Source organism: Lynx canadensis, chromosome C1 (assembly GCF_007474595.2).
Source record: "Lynx canadensis isolate LIC74 chromosome C1, mLynCan4.pri.v2, whole genome shotgun sequence".
In the NCBI taxonomy this organism is placed as follows: Eukaryota; Metazoa; Chordata; class Mammalia; order Carnivora; family Felidae; genus Lynx; species Lynx canadensis.
Genome location: NC_044310.1, coordinates 36,271,867 through 36,296,196, shown reverse-complemented (window position 1 = coordinate 36,296,196; position 24,330 = coordinate 36,271,867). Strand labels below are relative to the sequence as shown.

General features: G+C 38.4%; 1 protein-coding gene across 1 annotated transcript in view; it reads left to right on the top strand.

The window, feature by feature from the left end:
• The window catches only part of LOC115519995 (phosphatidylinositol 3-kinase regulatory subunit gamma), a 129,676-nt gene that overhangs the window by 1,487 nt on the left and 103,859 nt on the right, over window positions 1–24,330 (top strand). The window lies entirely within an intron of this gene.

The following is a 24,330-nucleotide window of genomic DNA, read 5'->3' as shown; positions in this document are numbered from 1 at the left end:
ATGGGCTAGGGTTTAATGTAACTTCAATTCTTAGAGCAAAAAAAGGAGGAACCTTTTTTGTGTGTGAATATATGTGATGTGTACATCTATGTTATAGGTTCAAATACACATAATGTAAAGTATACATATACTGTATTTTTAGTTCAGAGCTTTGTCAGAGACCCTTACAGACATTTTGTGTATCTGGTAGGAAAGGAAAAGGAAGAGAAAATGGAAAAGTTGGGTCATTTTTTTTCTTTAAAGTCTAACCTCGTTTTATCATTATTGTCAGATTTTCAAACCCTTTTTTGCAGTTATAGATAGTGCTTTACATAATGATTTTGAATAAGTAGAGGGCCTTTGTGAGTTCTTATTTTTGTTTAGGATGACTTGATTATGTCTTTTAAAAATGTGTCATAGCTAAGCTTACAACATAAATCATGTGTCATTGGGGAACCTCAGTCATTATAAGACTGTATATTTCTGGAACCTTTGAAAGGATTTGGAGCCCATGCAAGTGTAATGAGGTATAACTGTTGTAGAATGTATATAGAAATTATTTCTTGTGTTCTTGTGAGCAGTAAATTATCCTTTGTTTTTTTTCCAATTAGAGTGTTGAATGATGCTATATAAAAACTAATATTAAATCAACCTTTTTTACTCTTAATGATTCCTTAGAATTTTTCTCTTTTCCCTTCATTTTGGAGCCTTCTTTATTTGCTTTTGTAATTGTGACTGCAATCCAGATGCAGCTTTTCAGTGTTTTGCAAAGTTTGTAAGATTTGCCACCCATCTATTGTGTGTATTTTCCCCTTTGTTTCCCCTTAACGGTAAAGCATCCTTTCTATTAGATGCATTTGTCATTCATGTAAATGGAAATTTAGTACATCATTGGTTCCTCTTGTAAAAAGTAAAGTTAATAATTCTAGATTTCTGTTATAAGAATTATATATTCACACTGCCTCAGAATCATACTGTATCCTAGTATCTTGCCTTGCAGACATACAAAGGGAATTTGTTGGGCGGAGAGGTGAGTGGGGAGGAGGGGAGAAAATGAAGAAGGCACTAATGTTTGAAAAATATGGGCCTCAGAAAAATATCTGCCAAGTTGTCCAAAAATGATTTTGAAAAAAGTTGACTATTGTAATTATGTAGTGATGTGGGTCTTACAAGGTTGTATATAAAATTCTGATCCAAACTTTGTGCATTACATAGAAATAAACTTTTGAGTTTTAAAATGATCATCCTTGGATAAAATTTTGCATACAGAGATTCTATTCAGAATATTGGAAATATGCATGTGCTCTTCTTTATTACCCATGTTGTAACCTTAATGTAGATTATGGTTGGTTATGCCTAACAGCTTTTTATAAAGGATGCACACTTGAGTATGCTGGAATATTTTCTGTGATGTGAATGGTTTTTAATGGAAATAATGTGGACGCCGGCCTTGTTTTGTGTGGTAAATTAAGGTTTTGAAACATTTAAAACTAAGTAAATTATTAGTGAGTAGGTTGCAGCATGTCTTGTATCTTCATTTTCCTACCGTCTATCCCAGATCAAGCTCTTATTATTCCCTGAACTGGACTGATAGTGTACTAACTGTTCTTGTTTCTACTTTGTTCAATCCACAGTATCATTAAAGTACCATCCGATGATTTGCGTCCCAGTGGTAAATCTTCCAATGACTTTGAAAATGCTTCAGTGGCTTTCCTTTGCCTATTAAAAAGAGTCCCAGATTGCTTATCTTGTCATATAAATCCGTCTTTTTTGCTTCCAACCTAATTTTCCAGTCTGGTCTCTTCATGGAGTCCATCACAAGTTCTGTGGAAGCTATTTTATACTTGCTGTTTCTTGAATGTATGCTTTTTCCTCTTGTGTTGCTTTTCACTCCCATTGGTTACTTGTTGAAATCTTCTATATGTTTAGGGTCTACATTATATGCCTTCTTTGCCAGGATGTATGTTTCCTGATCCCTTCTGTTAGAAGACATCCTTTCCTTTTCCTTTCTTTTCTAGCACCTCTCAGAACTTTTCATTCTGTCTGTGGAGTAGCTAGCTTCTGCATTTATGTATACTTGCCCCAGTGGAATTGTCTTCCCATCAAATTATGAGCTTCTTAGCTTGCTCAGGGTCTTGCAAGCATAGACAATTTAATAAATATGTGTTGAATTAATAAATACCTGAGGAGCACCATTTCTTTCTAGCCTGTAAGTGCTTTTCTACTTAAGGTCCTTGGTCATCGCATTCCTTGGCTATTGCAGTAGCCTAGAGTTAAAGGACTTGATTTTGACAGCTGTTGACTTAGGGCCCTTAACTGTAACAAATATTACAGTTTTAAAAATATGGTTTTCATCTCCATTTTAGACTAAACCATAAATGCAGTTTATAATAAGTTACCTATTATTGCTTTCAGTTGCCTGAAAAACTGTTTTCCAAAGGTGTTTCTTTAGCCTATTTTCAAAAACTACCATTACCATACATCCTAAAGGTTTCTAATAACTGCATGGATTGCTGTATCTACTACAATTTACTGACAATGTAAGTAAGACAAACTCCAAATGGGAGTTTGATGTCAATCTTTATGTATTTCTCAGAAGCAATAGAAATACTGAACTGTTTAGATGAAACAAAAGTTTTTATTTTGGAAATGTTAAGAGTGTGGTACAGAGAATTGCTTATGAGCATCTTGATTAGTCCTGTTGTGATTTGGGAATCAGGATTATTCCATGATAGAACAGTTGCTGGGTAGGCTTCTCAAAGAGCCCTGTCTCTGGTATAGGAATTATTGGAAGATTACAGACATACAACTGATCATAAACTCATATCCAAAGCTTATAGATAGTAGTGTATTAGCTAGCACTGTAGTTTTGACATTGTTATTGGTTTTTTGGGGGGAAGATCTAACAAATGATTTTATTATTTAAATGAATTCTTTTTCTAAAGATTGTAGACTTTTTTTGTTCTTATCAAGAAGAATTTCTGAAATTATCTGTACGGCAGCAACATCTCTTCAGTAGTAATTAGAAAATTAAAAGCATTTATTGGTAAAGTATATATAGGAAGGTCTAGGAAAGCGGTTCTCAATACTTTTTTGGTCTCAGTACCCCTTTTATACTCTTACAAATTATTGAGGATCTCAAAGAGCTATTTACTGATATTTACTGTATTAGCATAATACAGTAAAACAAAACTGAGAAATTAGCAAAAACTGAGAAATTTAAAAAAATTTAATTCATTAAAAAAAGCATTACATGTTAACATAACTTCTTTTAATGTAAAAATAACTATATTAAAAAACAAAAATAGGGGCGCCTGGGTGGCGCAGTCGGTTAAGCGTCCGACTTCAGCCAGGTCATGATCTCACGGTCCGGGAGTTCGAGCCCCGCGTCAGGCTCTGGGCTGATGGCTCAGAGCCTGGAGCCTGTTTCCGATTCTGTGTCTCCCTCTCTCTCTGCCCCTCCCCCGTTCATGCTCTGTCTCTCTCTGTCCCAAAAAGAAATAAAAACGTTGAAAAAAAAAATTAAAAAAAAAAAAATTAAAAAAAAAAACCAAAAATAAGAGTGGCATTGTTTTACATTTTTTGCAAATAACTTAAAAAAAATTTTTTTTAAATGTTTATTTATTATTGAGAGACCGAGAGAGACAGAGCATGAGCATGGGAGGGGCAGAGAGGGGAGGAGACACAGAATACAAAGTAGGCTCCAGGCTCTGAGCTGTCAGCACAGACCTCGACGCAGGGCTCGAACTCACAAACTGTGAGATCATGACCTGAGTTGAAGTCAGATGCTTAACCGACTGAGCCACCCAGGTGCCCCGATTTTTTGCAAATAACTTTAATGTTTGCCTTAATAGAAGACCTCTAAGTTCCCATGTCTCTGCCTGTATTCAATCTGTTGAGATACCACAGGTCTTAGTCTCTGGAAAACTCCACTGTACATATGTGAGAGAATGAGGGGTGCAAAAGACAAATAATGTTTTAGTATTACTATGAAAATATTTTTGACCTCTTGGACCCTCTGAAAGGGTCTTGGGGATACAGAGTGGTCTCTGGATTACACTTTGAGAACTACTAGTCTAGAAGTTACATAGTTTGTGACTACATAGTTTGATGGTCAACCTAGGAAAGTATTTTCTGACTTTTTTGAAGTCAGATGAAAAGGTTGTTTCAGGAAACTTACTTGCTTATTCTGGCATACTTGGTATTTTCATCCTGGTGAAATGTAGATTAAGTAACATTCTGGTGGAGAACTGGCATACTGGCCCTGTGGTTGGGAAAATATTTGCTGAGAAACACACTGAATAAATAGGTCACCTGCCACCATGTGGTCCTTACTGTTAGCAGGTTGGTCATTCTACTTCTGTGGTTGAGTATTTCCCTGTAACTGAACATTTGATGAGCTATTTTTTTTTTTAATATATGAAATTTATTGTCAAATTGGTTTCCATACAACACCCAGTGCTCATCCCGAAAGATTCCCTCTTCAATACCCATCACCTACCCTCCCCTCCCTCCCACCCCCCATCAACCCTCAGTTCTCAGTTTTTAAGAGTCTCTTATGCTTTGGCTCTCTCCCACTCTAACCTCTTTTTTTTTTTTTTTCCTTCCCCTCCCCCATGGGTTTCTTCTGTTAAGTTTCTCAGGATCCATATAAGAGTGAAAACATATTTGATGAGCTAATATTATATAAATTCTTCTCCTCTGTGTGGTAAGATATTTCTTTTATGAGGTTAGTGTCCTTTTTAAAATAATACTGTAGTGTGGGACAAATGTTAGTATAATCAAATGATGTAAAAGCCATGCCAAATTTGTTTACAATTTCTTATTGAAAAAGACTAGTCATTCCTTTCATTTAACATATTATAGTTTATAGTATACTTATCTTTCATTAGAATATGGTAATTCTCCATTTAATAATGCTTTTTAAATTCATTCTCATCATTGTTTTCATGCTGAATACCTTTATATTTTTCTTAGAATGTAGAAAATATTGGACATGTTTATGGTCACCATATTTAGGAAGGTAGGTAGAAAAATAATTACAAGTATGTCTGTGTGATACTGTATAATCTTATTGATTTAAAGGGGATGCAGCACGAGTGGAGTAGAAAGGACACAGGCTTGGAAACATAATATGGGTTCCAAACCTAGCTCTGTGTCTTATGATTACCAAGGTTATATGGCTAGAACTTAACCTCTTTGAGCATTGAGAAGCAAGATGCCAGTGCTCTTTTGAAAAATTGAATTTTAATACTCTACTTTTCAGAGTTGTTCTGGGGATTAGATGTACTATATCAACATCTAGCACAGTGTTTGGCACCTACTGTACCCAATTCATTGTAACATGTCTTTTTTTTTTTTAAGTTTGTTTGTTTATTTTTTTTAGTCATCACTACACCCAACATGGGGATCAAACTCACATCCCCAAGATCAAAGGTCACATACTCCTCTGAATGAGCCAGCCAGGCACCCCACTTGTAGCCTATATCTTAAAGTATGTTGATAACATGTAATTACTTCAGGTCTACCTCTTTGAATAATCCTGCAGTCAAAACCTTTTGACTTGCTCCATTTTTTTTTTTCTTCATCCCTGACATTTAAACTGGGGCCATTGTGTTCTTGGAAGAGTTCTCTAGGGTCTTTTCTAATTATGGCATCTCATGAGTCTATGGAAATGTCACTCCAAGTCATCCTTTCTCTTTAGTTTCTGTTGCCCTTGTCTGGTTCCTCATCACCACACATTTGAAATGATTTATAATGAAGGTAATACTTTTGTTGAATAATTTGTTGAATAATTATTTGTTCAATATTGTTGAATAATTATTTTAGACCAAGTGCTGTGTTAAATATTTTTACCTGTACTATTTCTGTTAGCTACATAACAACCTTATGAAATAGGCACTATTATTACCCCACTTTACAGACAGGAAACTGAGACTCTGATGTGTTTAATAACTTAATCAAGTGACTCACAGCTAGCAAGTGGCAGAGCAGGTCTGTCTTGCTAACACCCTGGTTCTTAACCAGTACCTCCTAAAACTGGTTGCTCTATTTTTAATTTCTTCTTCTCCTCCCCCATAAATTTATCCTGAACTCTTCAGGTTAATCCTGCTCAAATGTTATTTTGAAATAATTTTTGACGTAATTAGCAGCTATCCATTTTTTTAAGCAGAGGCCATATTCTTAAACTAGGCATACATGGTCTTTAGCACCAATTTACATTTCCAACTTAATTATTAATCCTTTATTGTCATTTTTTTAAGTAAACTCTACCCTCAACGTGGGCGTCAAACTCATGACCCTGAGACTGTCACATACTCTACTGACTGAGCTAGCCAGGTGCCCCCATCTATTCTCATTCTTACTTTTAGCCCAGTTCCTTGCTATCCACTGACTACACTTTGCTTATTCCCATCTCCAACCTTTTGCTTATGCTGCATCTTCTGTTAGATTGTGTCCATCCCTCTCCAATCTACAAATCAGGATCTTTTGTAAGTCTTCTTTCTTCCTCTAGAAATTCTAGCACTGAATCCTGTAATTATCTGGGGCAATGGTCTATTGTTTTGACATAAAATCATATGTTAAGACATTTAATTGTTTTGTGAGTATACTTTGTCTCTCCCAAACAAGATCAGCTTTTTGAAGTCAAGCTATCAAATTTCTTTTGTATTTTTTTCTTTAAATACCCTGTTCCCAAATATTTTGTGGTCTTAGACCTGTGGACCCAACCAGCTTCATTTTGTGGCTTAAGTTTTAAAATGTTGATAATATTTATTAATCAGCGTGGACCTTCAAACTTATAATTTATTCTAACAAAGGGAATAATGAAAAAGTACAATACTTAATATTGTTAGCAAAATTTTATGGTTTTGAGTAAAAGTCATTTTTGAAATTTCGAAGAATTAGAAGTGAGTAGTAAGTTTTTGAAAGTTTGTTCGGCTAGTTTTACATAGCACTGGGCAAAATGTAGATTTAAGTTTCCCAGTATGTTACACCAATTAAATTTAGAATGTGTAGGATTTGATTTGGGATTAAAAGGTAAGGTCTGCCATGTAGCCTTATAGGATCAGTTTCCAAATTGCTGATAAATGGTATATTTGTTGTTTTTTGCAAATATTTTGTAAGTTTCTATAAAGTAAGAGGGTTATCTTATTATTTTTTTTTATAAAAGAGACAGTAGGCTAGGTCCAGTCCGCCACATCCTACTATTTTACATGTGTCTTGTCAGTATAAAAACTGCTCTGGGGCCTGTGAACATAAGCCAATGCAAAACTAAAGTCAATACCATGATGTCATACCATCCACCACTATCCAGCCTTGGACATTCTGTTTGTGGGCCAGATTAATTGTTTACCCTTGTCTAAGGGTATAGGGCTACACCTCCAGAGCTTGTGGCTATGTCATCTTAAGTACTTGCTGTTACAGTTTTTATTTATTTTTATATTTGTTTTGGAGAGAGCATGCACATGGGGGAGAGGGGCAGAGGGACAGAGATAATCTTTTTTTAATTTTGAGAGAGAGAGAGAGAGAGAGAGCGAGCGTGCAAGCATTTGTGGGGAGGGGCAGAGAGAGAAGGAGACACAGAATCTGAGGCAGGCTCCAGACTCTGAGCTGTCAGCACAGAGCCCCACATGGGGTCAAACACACGAATTGCCAGATCATGACATGAGCTGAAGTCAGCCAATTAACCGACTGAGCCACCCAGGTGCCCCGAGAGAGAATCTTAAGCAGGCTCCATACTCCACGCAGAGCCTAATATGGGGCTCAAGCCCATGACCTTGGGATCATGACCTGACCTAAAATCAAGAGTCAACCACCCAGGTGGTGGCCATTTATTGTTTTTTCGTTTTTTGTTTTAGTTTTCATGTTTAAATTTTCTAAGAAGAAAATTCAATCACAAATCAAAATTTATTTTTACACATTTTTTCTAAGTTTATTTGTTTTGAGAGAAAGCAAGAGTGCATGTGCAAGCAGGAGAGGGGCAGAGAGAGAGAGAGAGAGAGGGAGGGAGGGAGAGAATCCCAAGCAGGCTCCACACTGTCAGCATAGAGCCCGAAGCAGGGCTTGATTCCACGAACTGTGAGATCATGACCTGAGCCGAGATCATGACCTGAGCCGAAATCAAGAGTTGGACACTTAACCCACTACCACCCAGGTGCTCCCAATCACAAATCAAAATTTAAAATTTGTATGTGAATTGTTTTGGAAATGCCATATGGAAACGTTTGTGCTTGAAAAATACTACTTTAGAATTTGTTCTTTCATGTGTAATATTCTAACTTTTTAAGAATGTTTATTTATTTTGAGAGAGAGAGATGGTGAGCAAGGAAGGGCAAAGAGAGAGGGAGACAGGGAATCCCAAGCAGGCTCTGCACTCTCAGAGCAGCCTGATGCGGGGCTGGAAAAATGAACTGTGAGATCATGACCTGAGCAGATATCAGGGGTTGGATGCCTGACTGAGTCACCCAGGTGCCCCTGTTTTGGCTTTTAGAAAGAAGTCTGATTAGTTTTAAAAGGACTATCAGGTGGTTCAAACCTGTTGCAGGCCATTAGTTCAGGACTTGGGTGTAGTCTTTTCTCCTACTAGTCATAAACTGTAAGAGCAGCTATCACATCTGTCTGACTGAAACTGACCAGAGCTACTTTTTTGATTGCTAGGGATCAACCATGAGCATTTAGAGTAGAGTTGCTGGATAAAATACATGTAATGTCCCATGCAATATTTGTGATATACTTCTGAAAAATTGTTTGTTGTTACTGAAATTCAAATTTAACTGGGTGTCCTGTATTTTTGTTTGCTAAATCTGGCAACCCTAATATAGAGAGAGGCTAGACAGTTGACAGTATTTCCTAGTCTACTTTCCCTATGGTGTTTAGGGATAGATGTGTAACTTGATGTAGTGGGTATCCGGATACTTTCAGTTTACATGATAAATCCAACTGAAATTGGTTTAAACAAAGAGAATTTATAGGTTCATGTAATTGAAAAGTCCTGAGGGAATGAAGGCCCCTGACATAGTTGGATCAAGACTATCAGGCTTTGGTCCTATTTTTCTGCATTTCTCTTGGCTCTCTCCTCTATCAGCTTCTTTCTCAGGCAGGCTTCCTTGCCAGGACAAGATAACTGCCTTTGGCTGCTGGGATTACATGTTTCCTAATTTCTGGGGGATAAAAAGAATGGTTCCCACAAATATAACACAAAAATCCTGAGCTTGACATTAGATTATCCCCATGTTTCCAAGGATCACTCTTAAAATCTAAACTATTAATTACAGCTTTCTCTGTCTAGACCAGTGGCTCTTAAATTTGAGCATGCATCAGAACCACGTGGAGAAGTTGTTAAAACCCAAACTGGTAGGCCCTACCCCCAGAGTTTCTGGTTTTAGTTGGTTTGGGATTGGGTTTTAAGAATTTGTAGCTGCAACAGGTTTACTGATTTGGCTGGTCTGCAAACACTTTGAGAACCATTGCTGTGTCAAATCATGGCCTACTCCTGGAGCTGGGGAAGGGGTCAGTCCCACATAAATACCTTACTAGTGTGGGAAGGAATAAGATACCTTTTGAGGAGATAATTACAATGTCCACTAAGGAAAGGGCTGCTGTTTTTTGTCTATCTAGCTTTCCTGCCCTCTTATTTAGGTAACAGCTTCCTGATTTTTCTCTTGGAACCACTCATTCCCCATTTGTAATCAGTGTGGCTTGAGTAGAGTTGATCTAACCCATTGGCTTTAATGATGGGCACATGATTCAGGCCTGGCCAATAAGATTATTGCATTCACCTGGCCTCAGTGATATCTCTAATAGGGCAGTGATCTTTATAAGATAGTCAATGCACATTACTATACATTACTATTTACTGTCCTGGTTATTGATATAAAGATAGCATAATCCCTGCCTTTAAGGAGTTCAGACTGTAAGAAGGATGTAGACAAATGCATGTAGTATTTCTCTTGATAACTCCCTTTCTCCTGGCTTTCATCTAATATACATTTCCATTATATACTGTATTACTTCCTTTATAATTCTTAACCACATTTATTATCAGTTGTTTAGTGTCTTTAGGCACTAGATTAGATTATAGTCATTAGATTATAAATTCCATCAGGATAAGGGCTGAGTCCATAATTAACTGCTGGATCTCCTGTAACTAGCACTGTCTGTGGCACATAGAGGAGCCCAGGATTGAATGAATGTTTTAAATATGAATGAATGTTTTAAGTTATGTTTATAATTAAAAAATACAGAAACAAAAGAGGGGATGATTGGTTTACTAGTGGGTACCGCAGATAGAACAGCCTAGGTAAAAGGCACAGGGTTATTAAAACACTTGATGTATTTTGAGAACTGAAAGTAATTCAGTTTTGTTAAAACATGATGTATGAGGTGGGAAGTGGTGGTAGAGGAGTCTGGAGAAGTAGGTGAGGGCCAAATCATGAAAAGCCCTGAATGCTTACACCTACAGGTTGGGGAGCCATGGACTGATTTCAATTAGGGAAAAGAATATATTAGCTGCAAAGTGAAAAATAGATGGAAGGAAAGTGAGATTAAAGAAGGAAAACTGGTTAGGAGGGTATTTCAGTACAGATGAAAGATGCTATGAAAACTTAAGGCGAAAAAAAAATATGCAAGAAGCAGGGAGATGGAGACCCTGTGCACAGAATTCATGTGGACTCATATGGAGGTTTCCACTGTAAATTTGTTTTAGCAACAGAGACATTGTATTAGCCAGTCTTAACTACTGACCCTAGCTCTACATCCACACCCACTTAATATTTGTAACCGGAGATTGTATTTTTATTTTCTAATCATTAAATAAAAGAAATATACTCCCTCCCCCACCCCTCCCCCCACAAAAGCCTAAGATAAAGTAGCAGCATTGAGAATAAATAGGAGAGTTGTTTAAAAAGTAGAATTGAAGGGACATAGAGACAATCCTGAGAAAAATGAAAGAATCTAGAATGACTTATTTTTCTGGCTTAGGAGATGGTACTATAAACCAAGAGACGCAATTTAAGAAGGAAGGACAGGTTTGGATCATATGGCTTCTTAAAGTGAGACAGAGGTTAAATAAAAAAGCTTTTCTTTTGGAGGGATTCTTTTTCTCTTAGGCTTTAGTGGGGGAGGAAAGGGGAATGCCTTCTATTGCTTTTAGGTTTTGAACCCAGAGCAGATGGTAGTAAATCAGATGCTTTTGAGTTCCTAAAGGTGTGGGAGAGATTTGCAGTAGGTCTTTGACTACTCCCAGGGTATTAGTTGCTGAGGTCAATTTAAAGTTGCAGATATAGGGCACCTGGCTGGCTCAGTTGTTAGAGAATGTGATTCTTGATTATGGAGTCATGAGTTTGAGCCCCACATTGGGGATAGAGTTTACTTAAAAAAATTTTTTTCCAGATGTTTAAGCTGCCTCATCTTATTTAAGCAGCTTTTTGAAAGCAAGTGTGCATAGCTTTTTTTGTATGGTCTTTTAAAAAAAGTTTTTGTTTAAGGACACCTGGGTGGCTCAGTCAGTTAAACATCCGACTCTTGGTTTCGGCTCAGGTAATGATCTCCCGCTTTTGTCAGTTCCAAACCCTGCAATGGACTCTTCGCTGACAGTTCGGAGCCTGCTTGGGATTCTTTGTCTTCCTCTCTCTCTCTGCCTCTCCCCCACTCACGGCTGTCTCTGTCTCTCTCAAAATAAATAAACTTTAAAAAAAAGTTTTTATTTAAATTGCAGTGTAATATTTCTAATAATACAGTGTAGTATTAGTTTCAGGTGTAAAATATAGTGATTCAGTACTTCCATATATCACCCAGTGCTCATCACAAGTGCACTCCTTAATCCTCATCACTTGTTTAACCTATCCACCCTGCCCCTCCCCTCCCAACTCCCTTTTGGTATCCATCAGTTTGTTCTCTATAGTTAAGAACTTTCTTGGTTTGCCTCTATCTCTTTTTTCCCCTCTTTGCTCATTTGTTTTGTTTCTAAAATTCCACGTGAGTGAAATCATATGGTATTTGTCTTTCTCTGACTTACTTCACTTAGCATAATACTCTGGCTCCATCCATGTTGTTGCAGATAGCAAGATTTCATTCTTTTTTTATGGATGAATAAAAATCTTCTTTATTCACCAATTGATGGATACTTGGGCTGATTCCATAATTTGGCTGTGATAGATAATGCTACTATTAACATCAGGGTGCATGTATCCCTTTGAATTAGTATTTTTGTATTCTTTGGGTAAAGAGTAGTTCTATTTTTAACTTTCTGAGGAACCTCTGTACTGTTTTCCACAGCAACTGCACCAGTTTGCTTTCCTACCAGCAGTGCAAGAGGGTTCCCCTTTCTCCACATCCTCGCCAGTACCTGTTGTTGTTTGTGTTGTTGATTTTAGTCATTTGGACAGGTGTGAGTTGATATCTCATTGTAGTTTTGATTTGCATTTTCCCTGATGATGACTGATGTTGAGCATCTTTTCATGTGTCTGTTGGCCATCTGAATGTCTTCTTTGGAAAAATGTCATATCTTCTGCCCATTTTTTAATTGGATTGTTTTTTGGTGTTGATTTTAATAAGTTCTTTATATATTTTGGATATTAACCTTTTTAAAAACTTTTTTTTAATAAAAATTTTTAAATGTTTATTTTGAGAGAGAAAGAGACAGAGCCTGAGCAGGGGAGGGGAGGGGCAGAGAGAGAGGGAGACACAGAATCTGAAGCAGGCTCCAGGCTCTGAGCTGTCAGCACAGAGCCCAACTTGGGGCTCCAACCCACAAACCATGAGATCATGACCTGAGTCTACATTGGATGCTTAACCAACTGAGTCACTCAGGTGATCCTAATTTTTTTTTTCACATTTATTTATTTTTGAGAGAGCAAGTGTGTGCACTCAAGTTGAGGAGCAGAGAGAGGGAGATTCTGTGTGTGCACTCAAGTTGGGGAGGAGCAGAGAGAGGGAGATTCTGTGTGTGTACTCAAGTTGGGGAGGAGTCGAGAGAGGGAGACAGAATCCCAAGCAGGCTCCTCTTTGTGAGCACAGAGCCCAGTGTGGGGCTCAAACTCACAAACTGGGAGATCATGACCCAAGCCAAACTCCAGGCACCCCTGGATGCTAACCTTTTATATATGTCCTTTGCAAATATCTTCTTTCATTGTCTAGAAATAGCTTCTTTCAGGGGCACCTGGGTGGCTCAGTCAGTTAAGCGGCCGACTTCAACTCAGGTCATGATCTCACGGTCTGTGAGTTCGAGCCCCGCGTTGGGCTCTGTGCTGACAGCTCAGAGCCTGGAGCCTGTTTCAGATTCTGTGTCTCCCTCTCTCTGACCCTCCCCCGTTCATGCTCTGTCTCTCTCTGTCTCAAAAATAAATAAATGTTAAAAAAAATTTTTTTTAAATAAAAAAAAAGAAATATCTTCTTTCATATCTAGAAAGAAGTTGCTACAGTTGATGTCAAAGAAGTTACTGCCCGCGTTCTCTAGGATTTTCATGGTTTCAGGTCTCACATTTAGTTCTTTAATCCGTTTTGAATTTATTTTTCTTCATGGTGTAAGAAAGTGGTCTACTTTCATCCTTTTGCATGTTGCTGTCTAGTTTTCCCAGAACCATATGTTGAAGAAACCATCTTTTTCTTTTCCAAGTATTTATTTAAATTCCAGCTAGTTAAGGGGCACCTGGGTCAGTGGGCTAAGCATCTGACTTCGTCTCAGGTCATGATCTCGCGATTTGTGAGTTCGAGCCCCATGTCAGGCTGTGTGCTGACAGCTCAGAGCCTGGAGCCTGCTTCGGATTCTGTGTCTCCCTCTCTCTCTGCCCCTCCTCTGTGCCCTCTCTCTCTCACTCACTCTCTCTCTCTCTCAAAAATAACATTAAAAAAATAAATTCCAGCTAGTTAACATACAGTGCAATATTAGTTTCAGTTGTAGAATTCAGTGATTCATCGCTTACATACAGCATACAGTGCTCATCACAAGTGCCCTCCTTAATACTCATCACCTGTCTAATCCATCCCCTCCACCCACCTCCCCTCCAGTAACCATCAGTTTGTTCTCTATAGTTAAGAATGTTTCTTGGTTTGCCTCTCTCTCTTTTTTTTTCTCACCCTATGTTTGTTTCTTAAATTCCACATGAGTGAAATCATACGATATTTGTCTTTCTCTGACCTGCGTTATTTTGCTTTGCATAATACTCTCTAGCTTCATCCATGTTGTTGCAAATGGCAAAATTTCATTGTTTTTTTATGGCTGAAAAATATTTAGTTATTGTATATATGATATTTATATACATATACATACACACATACCATATCTTTATCCATTCATCAGTCGATGGACATTTGGGCTCTTTCCATAATTTGGTTATTGTAGATAATGCTGCTGTAAATATCAGGGTGCATGTATCCCTTGAAATTAGTATTTTTGTATTCTTTGGGCAAATACCTGGTGTGCAGTTTTGGATGGTAGGGTTGTTCTATTTTTAACTTTTTAGGGAACATCCGTGCTGTTTTCCCCAGTGGCTGTACCAGTTTGCATTCCTACCAGTAGTGCAGGAAGGCTCCTCTTTCTCCACATCCTCACCAACACCTGTTGTTTCCTGTGTGTGTGTGTGTGTGTGTGTGTGTGTGTGTGTGTGTGTGTGTTTGTTTATTCTCAAGATAGTTAGCATACAGTGTAGTCTTGGCTTTAGGAGTAGAATCCAGTGATTCATCACTTACATATAACACCCAGTGCTCTTCCCAGCAAGTGCCCTCCTTAATGCCCATTACCCGTTTTCCCTACCCCCATCAACCCTCAGTTTGTTCTCTGTATTTAAGAGTCTTTTATGGTTTGCCTCCCTCTCTGTTTGTACCTTATTTTTCCTTCCCTTCTCCTACGATTGTCTGTTAAGTTTCTTAGATTCCACATATGAGTGAAATCATGTGATAAGTGTCTTTCTCTGACTGAATTATTTCAGTTTAGCATAATACCCTCCAGTTCCATCCGTTGTTGCAAATGGCATGACTTCATTGTTTTTCATTGGTGAGTAGCATTACAATGTATGTATGTATGTATGTGTGACATCTTTTTAATTTTTTGTAATGTTTTCATTTATTTTTGAGAGATAGAGCATGAGTGGGGGAGGGGCAGAGAGAGAGAGACGCAGAATCCAAAGCAAGCTCCAGGCTCTGAGCTGTCGGCACAGAGCCCAACACAGGGCCTGAACCCACGAACCTTGAGATCATGACCTGAGCAGAAGTTGGACACTTAACTGACAGAGCCACCCAGGCACCCTTGTATGACATCATCTTAATCCATTCATCAGTTGGTGGACATTTGGGCTTTTTCCATAATTTAGCTATTGTTGATAGTGCTGCCATAAACATTGGGGTGCATGTGCCCCTTCCAATCAGCACTCCTGTATCCTTTGGCTCAATTCCTAGTAGTACAATTGCTGGGTCATAAGGTAATTCTATTTTTAATTTTTTGAGGAACCTTCACACTGTTTTCCAGAGTGGCTGCGCCAGTTTGCTTTCCCACCAACAGTGCAAGAGGGTTCCCCTTTCTCCACATCCTCAATAATACCTGTTATTTGTGTTGTTGATTTTAACCATTCTGACAGGTGTGAGTTTATACCTCATTGTAGTTTTGATTTGCATTTCCCTGATGATGAGCAATGTTGAGGATCTTTTCATGTATCTATTTGCCATCTGGATGTCTTCTTTGGAAAAGTGTCTATTTCATGTCTTCTGCCCATTTCTTCACTGGATTATTTGTTTTTTGGATGTTGAGTTTGATAAGTTCTTTATAGGTTTTTGGTACTAACCCTTCATTTGCAAGTAGCTTCCCATTCCATCAGTTGATTGTTTCCTTTGTTGTACAGAAGCTTTTTATCTTGGTGAGGTCCCAATAGTTGTTTTGCTTTTGTTTCCCTTGCCTCTGGAGACATGTCAAGTAAGCAGTTGCTGTGGCTGAGGTCAAAGAGGTTGCTGCCTGTTTTTTTCTGTAGGATTTTGATGGTTTCCTTTCTCACATTTAGGTCTTTTATCCAATTTGAATTTATTTTTGTGTATGGTGTAAGAAAGTGGTCCAGTTTCATTCTTCTGCATGTTGCTGTCCAGTTCTCCCAAAACCATTTCTTAAAGAGATGGTCTTTTTTTTCATTGGATAACTCTTTCCTGCTTTGTTGAAGATTAGTTGGCCATACATTTGTGGGTCTGTTTCTGGGTTCTCCATTCTATTGATCTATGTGTCTGTTTTTGTGCCAGTACCTTACTGTCTTGATGATTACAACTTTGTAATACAGGTTAAAGTCTGGGACTGTGATGCCTTCAGCTTTGGTTTTCTTTTTCAACATTATTTTGGCAATTTCGGGTCTTTTGTGGTTCCATACAGTTTTTAGAATGGATTGTTCTAGTTCTGTGAAGAATGCTGGTGCTATTTTTTTAAAGTGTTTATTTATTTGCATTGTTTATTCTAATTAGATTGAGTATCAGTAACTTTTTAAGATTTGTAGGTTTTTTTTTTTAATATGAAATTTATTGTCAAATTGGTTTCCATACAACACCCAGTGCTCATCCCAAAAGGTGCCCTCCTCAATACCCATCACCCACCCTCCCCTCCCTCCCACCCCCCATCAACCCTCAGTTTGTTCTCAGTTTTTAAGAGTCTCTTATGCTTTGGCTCTCTCCCACTCTAACCTCTTTTTTTTTTTTTTTTCCTTCCCCTCCCCCATGGGTTTCTGTTAAGTTTCTCAGGATCCACATAAGAGTGAAACCATATGGTATCTGTCTTTCTGTGTATGGCTTATTTCACTTAGCATCACACTCTCCAGTTCCATCCACGTTGCTACAAAGGGCCATATTTCATTTTTTCTCATTGCCACGTAGTATTCCATTGTGTATATAAACCACAATTTCTTTATCCATTCGTCAGTTGATGGACATTGGGGTGCAAGTGCCCCTATGCATCAGCACTCCTGTATCCCTTGGGTATATTCCTAGCAGTGCTATTGCTGGGTCATAGGGTAGATCTATTTTTAATTTTTTGAGGAACCTCCACACTGTTTTTCAGAGTGGCTGCTGGTGCTATTTCGATTGGGATTGCATTGAATGTGTAGATTGCTTTAGTTAGTATCAACATTTTAACAATATTTGTTTTTCTGATCTAAGAGCATGGAATGTTTTTCCATTTCTTTGTGTCTTCTTCAATTTCTTTCATAAGCTTTGGATAGTTTTCTATAGATCTTTTACCTCTTTGGTTAGGTTTATTCCTAGATATTTTACAGTTTTTGATGTATTTATAAATGGGATTAATTCCCTGATATCTCTGTTGCTTCATTATTGGTGTATAGAAATACAACCGATTTCTGTACATTGATTTTATATCCTGCAACTTTGCTGAATTCCTGTATCAGCTCTAGCAGTTTTTTGGTGGAGTCTTTTGGATTTTTTTTTTAAACATTTATTTATTTTTTTATTTTGAGAGACATAGAGAGACAGAGCACGAGCTAGGGAGGGGCAGAGAGAGAAGGAGACACAGAATCCAAAGCAGGCTCTGGGCTGTCAGCACAGAGCCTGACACGGGGCTCGAACTCACAGAGTGTGAGATCGTGACCTGAGCCAAAGTCAGATGCTTAACCGACTGAACCACCCAGGCACCCCTCTTTTGGATTTTCCATGTAGAGTATCATGTCATCTGTGAAGAGTGAAAGTTTGACTTCTTCTTTGCCAATTTGGATGCTTTTTATTGTTTTAGACTGTGAGTCTGGAGTTTTCTCTCGTCCAGCAAGAGAGCAGACACAGAATTGAATACGAGAGAGGCTAATGTCCAGGAGGAGGCAAGAGCCCTGAACAGGGGTCTTGTCTCCATATTTATTGAGCGCACAAGATCTTACACACGTGGGGAACATGAAGCAAACCAGATCTTACACACGTGGTAAATGTGAAGAAAACAATCAGATAGTAATCATTAATTTGTATGTGTAAGTAAGGGGTCTGTGGGGCAAGTGGAGTTTGTGATTAAGGTACATTGGTGCCAGATGGGAAGTAAGTTCCTGCAGGTGATATAACAAGTTACTCATGATCCCATCACAATATCTCACTAGCTAACCTTGGGCACTTTCACCCCGTGGTGGTGGCTTTCTGCCCTAAGCTTTTTTCTAACTGATTTATGGAAGTAGAACCTATTTCCCCATATTTTATGTTGTTTTGTTGTCTGCTGAGGCTAGGACTTCCAACACTATGTTAAACAGCAGTGGTGAGAGCAGACATCCCAGTCATGTTCCTGATCTCAGGGAAAGCTCTCAGTTTTCCCCATTGAGGATGATATTAGCTGTGAGCCTTCATAATATGACTTTTGTGATATTAAGGTATATTCCTTCTATCCCAACTTTCTTGAGGGTGTTTATTAAGAAAGGATGCTGTATTTTGTCAAATGCTTTTTCTGCATCTATTGGCAGGATCCTATGATTCTTATCCTTCTATTAATGTGATGTATCATGTTGATTGATTTGTGAATATTGAACCAGCCCTGCAGCCCAGGAATGAATCCCACTTGATCATGGTGGATAATTCTTTAAATGTACTGTTGAATTTAATTTGCTAGTATCTTGTTGGGAATTTTTGCATCCATATTCATTAGGAATATTGGCCTGTAATTCTTTTAGTGGGGTTTTTGGTTTGGGAATCAAGGTAATGCTGGCTTCATAGCATGAGTCTGAAGTTTTTCTTCTGTTCCTATTTTTTGAAACAGTTTGACAAGAATAGATATTATCTCTCCTTTAATTGTATGGTAGAATTCCCTCTAGGAAGCCATCTGGCCCAGGACTCTTATTTGTTGGGAGATTTTTGATAACTGATTCAATTTCTTTGCTAGTTACAGGTCTGTTCAAATTTTCAATTTTTTCCCATTTGAGTTTTGGTAGGGTGTGAGTGTCTAGGAATTTGTACTTTTCTTCCAAATTGTCTAGTTTTTTGGCATATAATTTTTCATAGGATTCTCTAATAATTGTTTGTATTTCTGGGGTGTTGGTTGTGATCTCTTTCATTCATGATTTTATCTATTTGGGTCTTTTTTCTTTTTGGGAAGTCTGGTTAGGGGTTTATCAGTTTTGTTTGTTCTTTCAAAAAACCAGCTCTTAGATTCATTGATCTGTTCTACTGTTTTTTTGGTTTTTTTTGGATTCTATATTGTTTATTTCTGCTCTAATCTTTATTGTTTCTCTTCTTCTGCTGGCTTTGGGCTTTCTTTGTTGCTACCTTTCTAGCTTCTTTAGTAAGGCTAGGTTGTATATTTGGGACCTTTCTTGCTTCTTGAGGTAGGCCTGGATTGAAATGATTTTCCTCTTAGGACTGCCTTTGCTGCAGTCCAAAGAGTTTGGACTGTCATGTTTTCATTTTCATTTGCTTCCATTTATTTTTTAATTTCTTCTTTAATTTCCTGGCTAACCCATTCATTCTTTAATAGGATGTTCTTTAACCTCCATGTATTTGGGGGCTTTCCAAATTTTTTCTTGTGGTTGATTTCAAGTGTCATAGTGTTGTGATCTGAAAATATGCATGATATGATCTCAATCTTTTTATACTTGTTGAGGGCTGTTTTGTGACCCAGTATGTGATCGATTTTGGAAAATGTTCCATATGCACTCAAGAAGAATGTGTATTCTGCTTTAGGATGAAAAGTTTTGAATACATTTGTTAAGTCCATCTGGTCCAGTGTGTCATTCAGAGCTGTTATTTCCTTATTGATTTTCTGCCTAGATGATCTGTCCTTTGTTGTAAGTGGAGTATTAAAGTCCCCTATAATTATGGTATTATTGTCTATACATTTATTTACATTTGTGATTAATTGATTTATATATTTGGGTTCTTTCATGTTGGGCATAAACATTTATAATTGTCAGCTCCTCTTGATGACCCCTTAATTATGATATAATGTCTTTCTTCGTCTCTTGTTATAGTCTTTGTTGTAACATGTATTTTGTCTGGTATAAGTATGGCTACTCAGGCTTTCTTTTGACATTCAGTAACATGGATATATGGTTCTCCATCACTTTCAATATGCAGGTGTCTTCAGGTCTAAAATGAATCTCTTGTAGGCAGCATATAGATGGATCTTGTTTTTTAATCCGTTCTGATACCTTATGTCTTTTCATTGGCGCATTGTGTCCATTTACATTCAGAGTGGTGATTTAAAGATATGGATTTAGTGCCATTGTGTTATATGTAGGTTTCGTGCTTGTGGTGATGTCTCTGTCTCTGGTCCTTTGTAGTCTTTGCTGCTTTCCACTCACAGAGTCCCCCTTAGAATCTCCTACAGGACTGGTTTAATGGTCATGAATTCCTTTAGTTTTTGTTTGGGAAAACCTTTATCTCTCCTGCTATTCTGAATGACAGCCTTGCTGGATAAAGGATTCTTGGCTGCATATTTTTCCTATTGAGCACATTGAATATTTCCTGAAATGCCGCTCCCTTCTGGCCTGCCAAGTTTCAATGGATAGGTCTGCTACTACCTTTATGTGTCTACCCTTGTAGGTTAAGGACCATTTGTCTCTAGCTGCTTTCAGAATTCTCTCTTTAATCTGTGTTTTTATTTTTTTATTTTTTTTTATTTTTTATTTTTTTAATTTTTTTTTTCAACGTTTATTTATTTTTGGGACAGAGAGAGACAGAGCATGAACGGGGGGAGGGGCAGAGAGAGAGGGAGACACAGAATTGGAAACAGGCTCCAGGCTCCGAGCCATCAGCCCAGAGCCTGACGCGGGGCTCGAACTCACGGACCGCGAGATCGTGACCTGGCTGAAGTCGGCCGCTTAACCGACTGCGCCACCCAGGCGCCCCTAATCTGTGTATTTTGCTGGTTTCACTATGATATGCCATGGTGTTGATCTGTTTTTGTTGATTGTGAAGGGAGTTCTCTGTGCCTGTTGGACTTGGATGACTGTTTTCTTCCCCAGATTAGGGAAGTTCTCAGCCATAATTTGTTCAAATAAATCTTCTGCCCCTTTCTCTTGCTCTTCTTCTTCTGGAATTCCTATGATATGGATATTGTTTCATTTTATGGAATCACTTAGTTCTCTAATTCTCCCCTCGTGATCTAGTAATTTCCTTTCCCTCTTTTTTTCAAGTTCATCATTTTCCATACTTTTATCTTCTATTTCACCTATTCTCTCCTCTGCTTTTTCCATCCTCACTGTCACTGTTTCCAGTTTATTTTGCATCTCATTTATGGCATTTCTTAATTCATCATGACTATTTCTTAGGTCTTTGATCTCTGCAGCCATAGATTTTCTGCTGTTTTCTATGCTTTTTTTCAAGCCCAGCTGTTAGTCTTATGACTGTTATTCTAATTTCTTGTTCAGATATATTGCTTATATCTGTTTGAGCATTTCTTTGACTGTCATTTCTTCCTGAATTTTCTTTTGAGGAGAATTCTTCTGTTTTGTCATTTTGGCTAGGTTTTTGTCTTTTACGTGTTTTAATAGCTTGTTATATGTCCTGCACCTGCGAGTACTACTACATTGAAAAGGGATCATACACTGTCCAGAGCCTGGCACTTCAGGAAGTGTTTTTGGAGTGTGTTGCATGCACTCCACTGGTGGGTTTTGGTTGCTCTATCCCACTGGTCAGTCCCCTGCAAAGTTCCTCTTTGCTTGTAGTGGTGGAGTGTTTGGATCTTCATCTAGGTATAATTTGATTTGTTCATCGAAATAACTCTGGAAAAAAGGGAAAGGGTTGGGAGAAGCCCAATCTCATATAAAGAGAAAAATGAAAGGGGGGAAAAGAAGACCAAGCAGAGAGTCAAAAAACCCATAAGGCTTAATCCAGAGAAGGAGAAAGGAAAACGAAGAAGAAAAAGATATAGAAAAGGCGTAAAAAGAATGGAGTAAAAATGCCTGATTAAACAAACAAAACATAAAAAGAAAAAACAATTTTGTGTGTGTGTGTAGGTATAAAATAAGAATTGACCAAAAACAAATCAGAAACTATGAGCCTGATTCCAAAAGGAAAAAAGAAGAGGGTAGAAAGAAGACAAGAACCAACAAAGACAGACAAAAACAAAAAACAGTTGTCTGTTGGTGCCTGGGACCTGTGGCTGTGCTGGTCTGGAGGAGAGGCAGTCTGGTTGGCTCAGTGTCAGTCTTCCTCCAGCACATAAGTGGTTACCAAGCATGGAAAGGTGGGGTTTGGTGTAAGCAGGTCTGCTTCCACTGGGGGCCGCTGTGCTGCTCCCTGAAGTCCCACTGTGTTGGTGTTGGGAAGAAAAATGGTGACACCCCAATCTCTCCTCCTCCCCAGACTGAGTATCTCAAACCACCCTGTTCAGGCAGCCCTCACAGAATAGCTCAGGCAGTCAACTTGCCCTGCTTCACAGTTCTCCTAGGCTTCCTAGGCCCTTGGCCGGGATTCAAAACCCAATGTTTTAAAGGTCCCTGTACTGCACAGACCCTATTCTGGTGTAGTGCCACTCCTCCCTGCTGATAAAAGGCCTTTGGCTGGCACCTGTAGGGTCTTTTCTCCTTGGGGGGGCAATAAGCCCTCTTTCAGTACTTGAGGAAGGGGACTTCTCTCCGAGTATGCCCCTGAGATTGCTGTCACGCCCCAGCGCTGGCTCCCCCTGACCCCCAGGTGTGTTCACAGGGTCAGCTCCGGTCCAGAGAAAGTCGTGCACTTTTGAAACTTCTGATCTTCAGCTCCTAAAACTGTAATAAAAGTTGGAACTCTCCATACTTCTTGTTGCCTAGTCCATGGTCTGGAGAGGTTTTCCTCTTGTGCTAACTCAATGCTGCAATTCCAGAGTCCCTCTGTCTTTCTCTCCCTTTAGCCTCTCCACAGAAGGGGTTTCCTTCCCTCTGTGCCTGCACCATTTTATCTCCCCAAATTCGCATACAAGTATCTCCATCCTGCCAAGCTGTCTCCCTCCACCTGTAGAGATCCTTCTGCCTACTCTGCAGATTGATTTCCTGGGTTGTTCCAAGTGATTTGACCTCAGCTGTGTTTGAGGGATGAAGGAAATCCTGGTCCCCCTACCTCTTCTCCATCTTAACACCTCTCCACCCATGTTGTTAATTTTAGCCATTCTAACAGGTGTGAGTTGATAGCTTATTTTAGTTTTAATTTGCATTTCCCTGTTGATGAATGATGTTGAGTATCTTTTCATGTGTCTGTTAGTCATCTGTATGTCTTCTTTGGAAAAATGAGACTGTCTTTTTCCCATTGGATGTTCTTTTTTTTTTTTTTAATTTTTTAAATGTTTATTTTTGAGAGAGAGGAGACATAGTGTGAGTGGGGGAGGGGCAGAGAGAGAGTGAGACCCAGAATCCGAAGCAGGATCCATGTGGGGCTTGAACTCGTGAACTGTGAGATCATGACCTGAGCTGAAGTCAGATACTTAACTAGCTGAGCCACCCAGGCCTCCCACCCATTGGACATTCTTGCCTGCTTTGTCGAAGATTAATTGACCATATAGTTGTGGGTTCATTTTTGGGCTTTTTACTCTGTTCCATTGATCTATGTGTCTATTTTTGTGCAATTACCATACTGTTTTGTTTATGACATCTTTGTAACATAACTTGATGTCTGGAATTGTGATGCTTCCAGCTTTGCTTTTCTTTTTCAAGGTTGTTTTAGCTATTTAGGGTCTTTCGTCATTCCGTGCAAATTTTAGGATTGTTTGTTATAGCTTTGTGAAAATGCTGTTGGTATTTTGATAGAGATTGGAGTAAATGTATAGATTGCTTTGGGTAGATTAGACATTTTAGTAATATTTGCTCTTCCAATATAGGAACATGGAATGTCCTTCCATTTCTTTGTGTCGTCTTTAATTTCATCAATGTTTTATAGTTTTCAGAGTATAGGTGTCTCACCTCTTTGGGTTAGGTTTATTTCTAGGTATCTTCTTATTTTTGATGCAGCTGTGAATGGGGTTGATTCCTTAATTTTTTTTTCTGCTGCTTTATTATTAGTGTATAGAAATACAACCGATTTCTGTACGTTGATTTTTGTATCATGTGACTTTACTGAATTTGTTTATCAGTTCGAGCAGTGTTTTGGTGGAGTCTTTCAGGTTTTCTATATAGAGTGTCATGTCATCTGCAGCTAGTGAAAGTTTTACTTCTTCCTTGCTGATTTGGATGCCTTTTCTTTCTTTTTGTTGTCTGATTGCTGTAGTTAGGACTTCCGGTATTTTGTTGAATAAAAGTGGTAAGAGTGGACATTCTTGTCTTGCTCCTGATCTTGGGAAAGCTCTCAGTTTTCCCCCACTGTATATGCTGTTTTCTGTGGGTTTTCATATATGGCCTTTATTATGTTGAGGTATGTTCCCTTTAAACCTACCTTGTTGAGGGTTTTTATCATGAATGGATGTTGTGCTTTGTCAAATGCTCTTTCTGCATCTGTTAA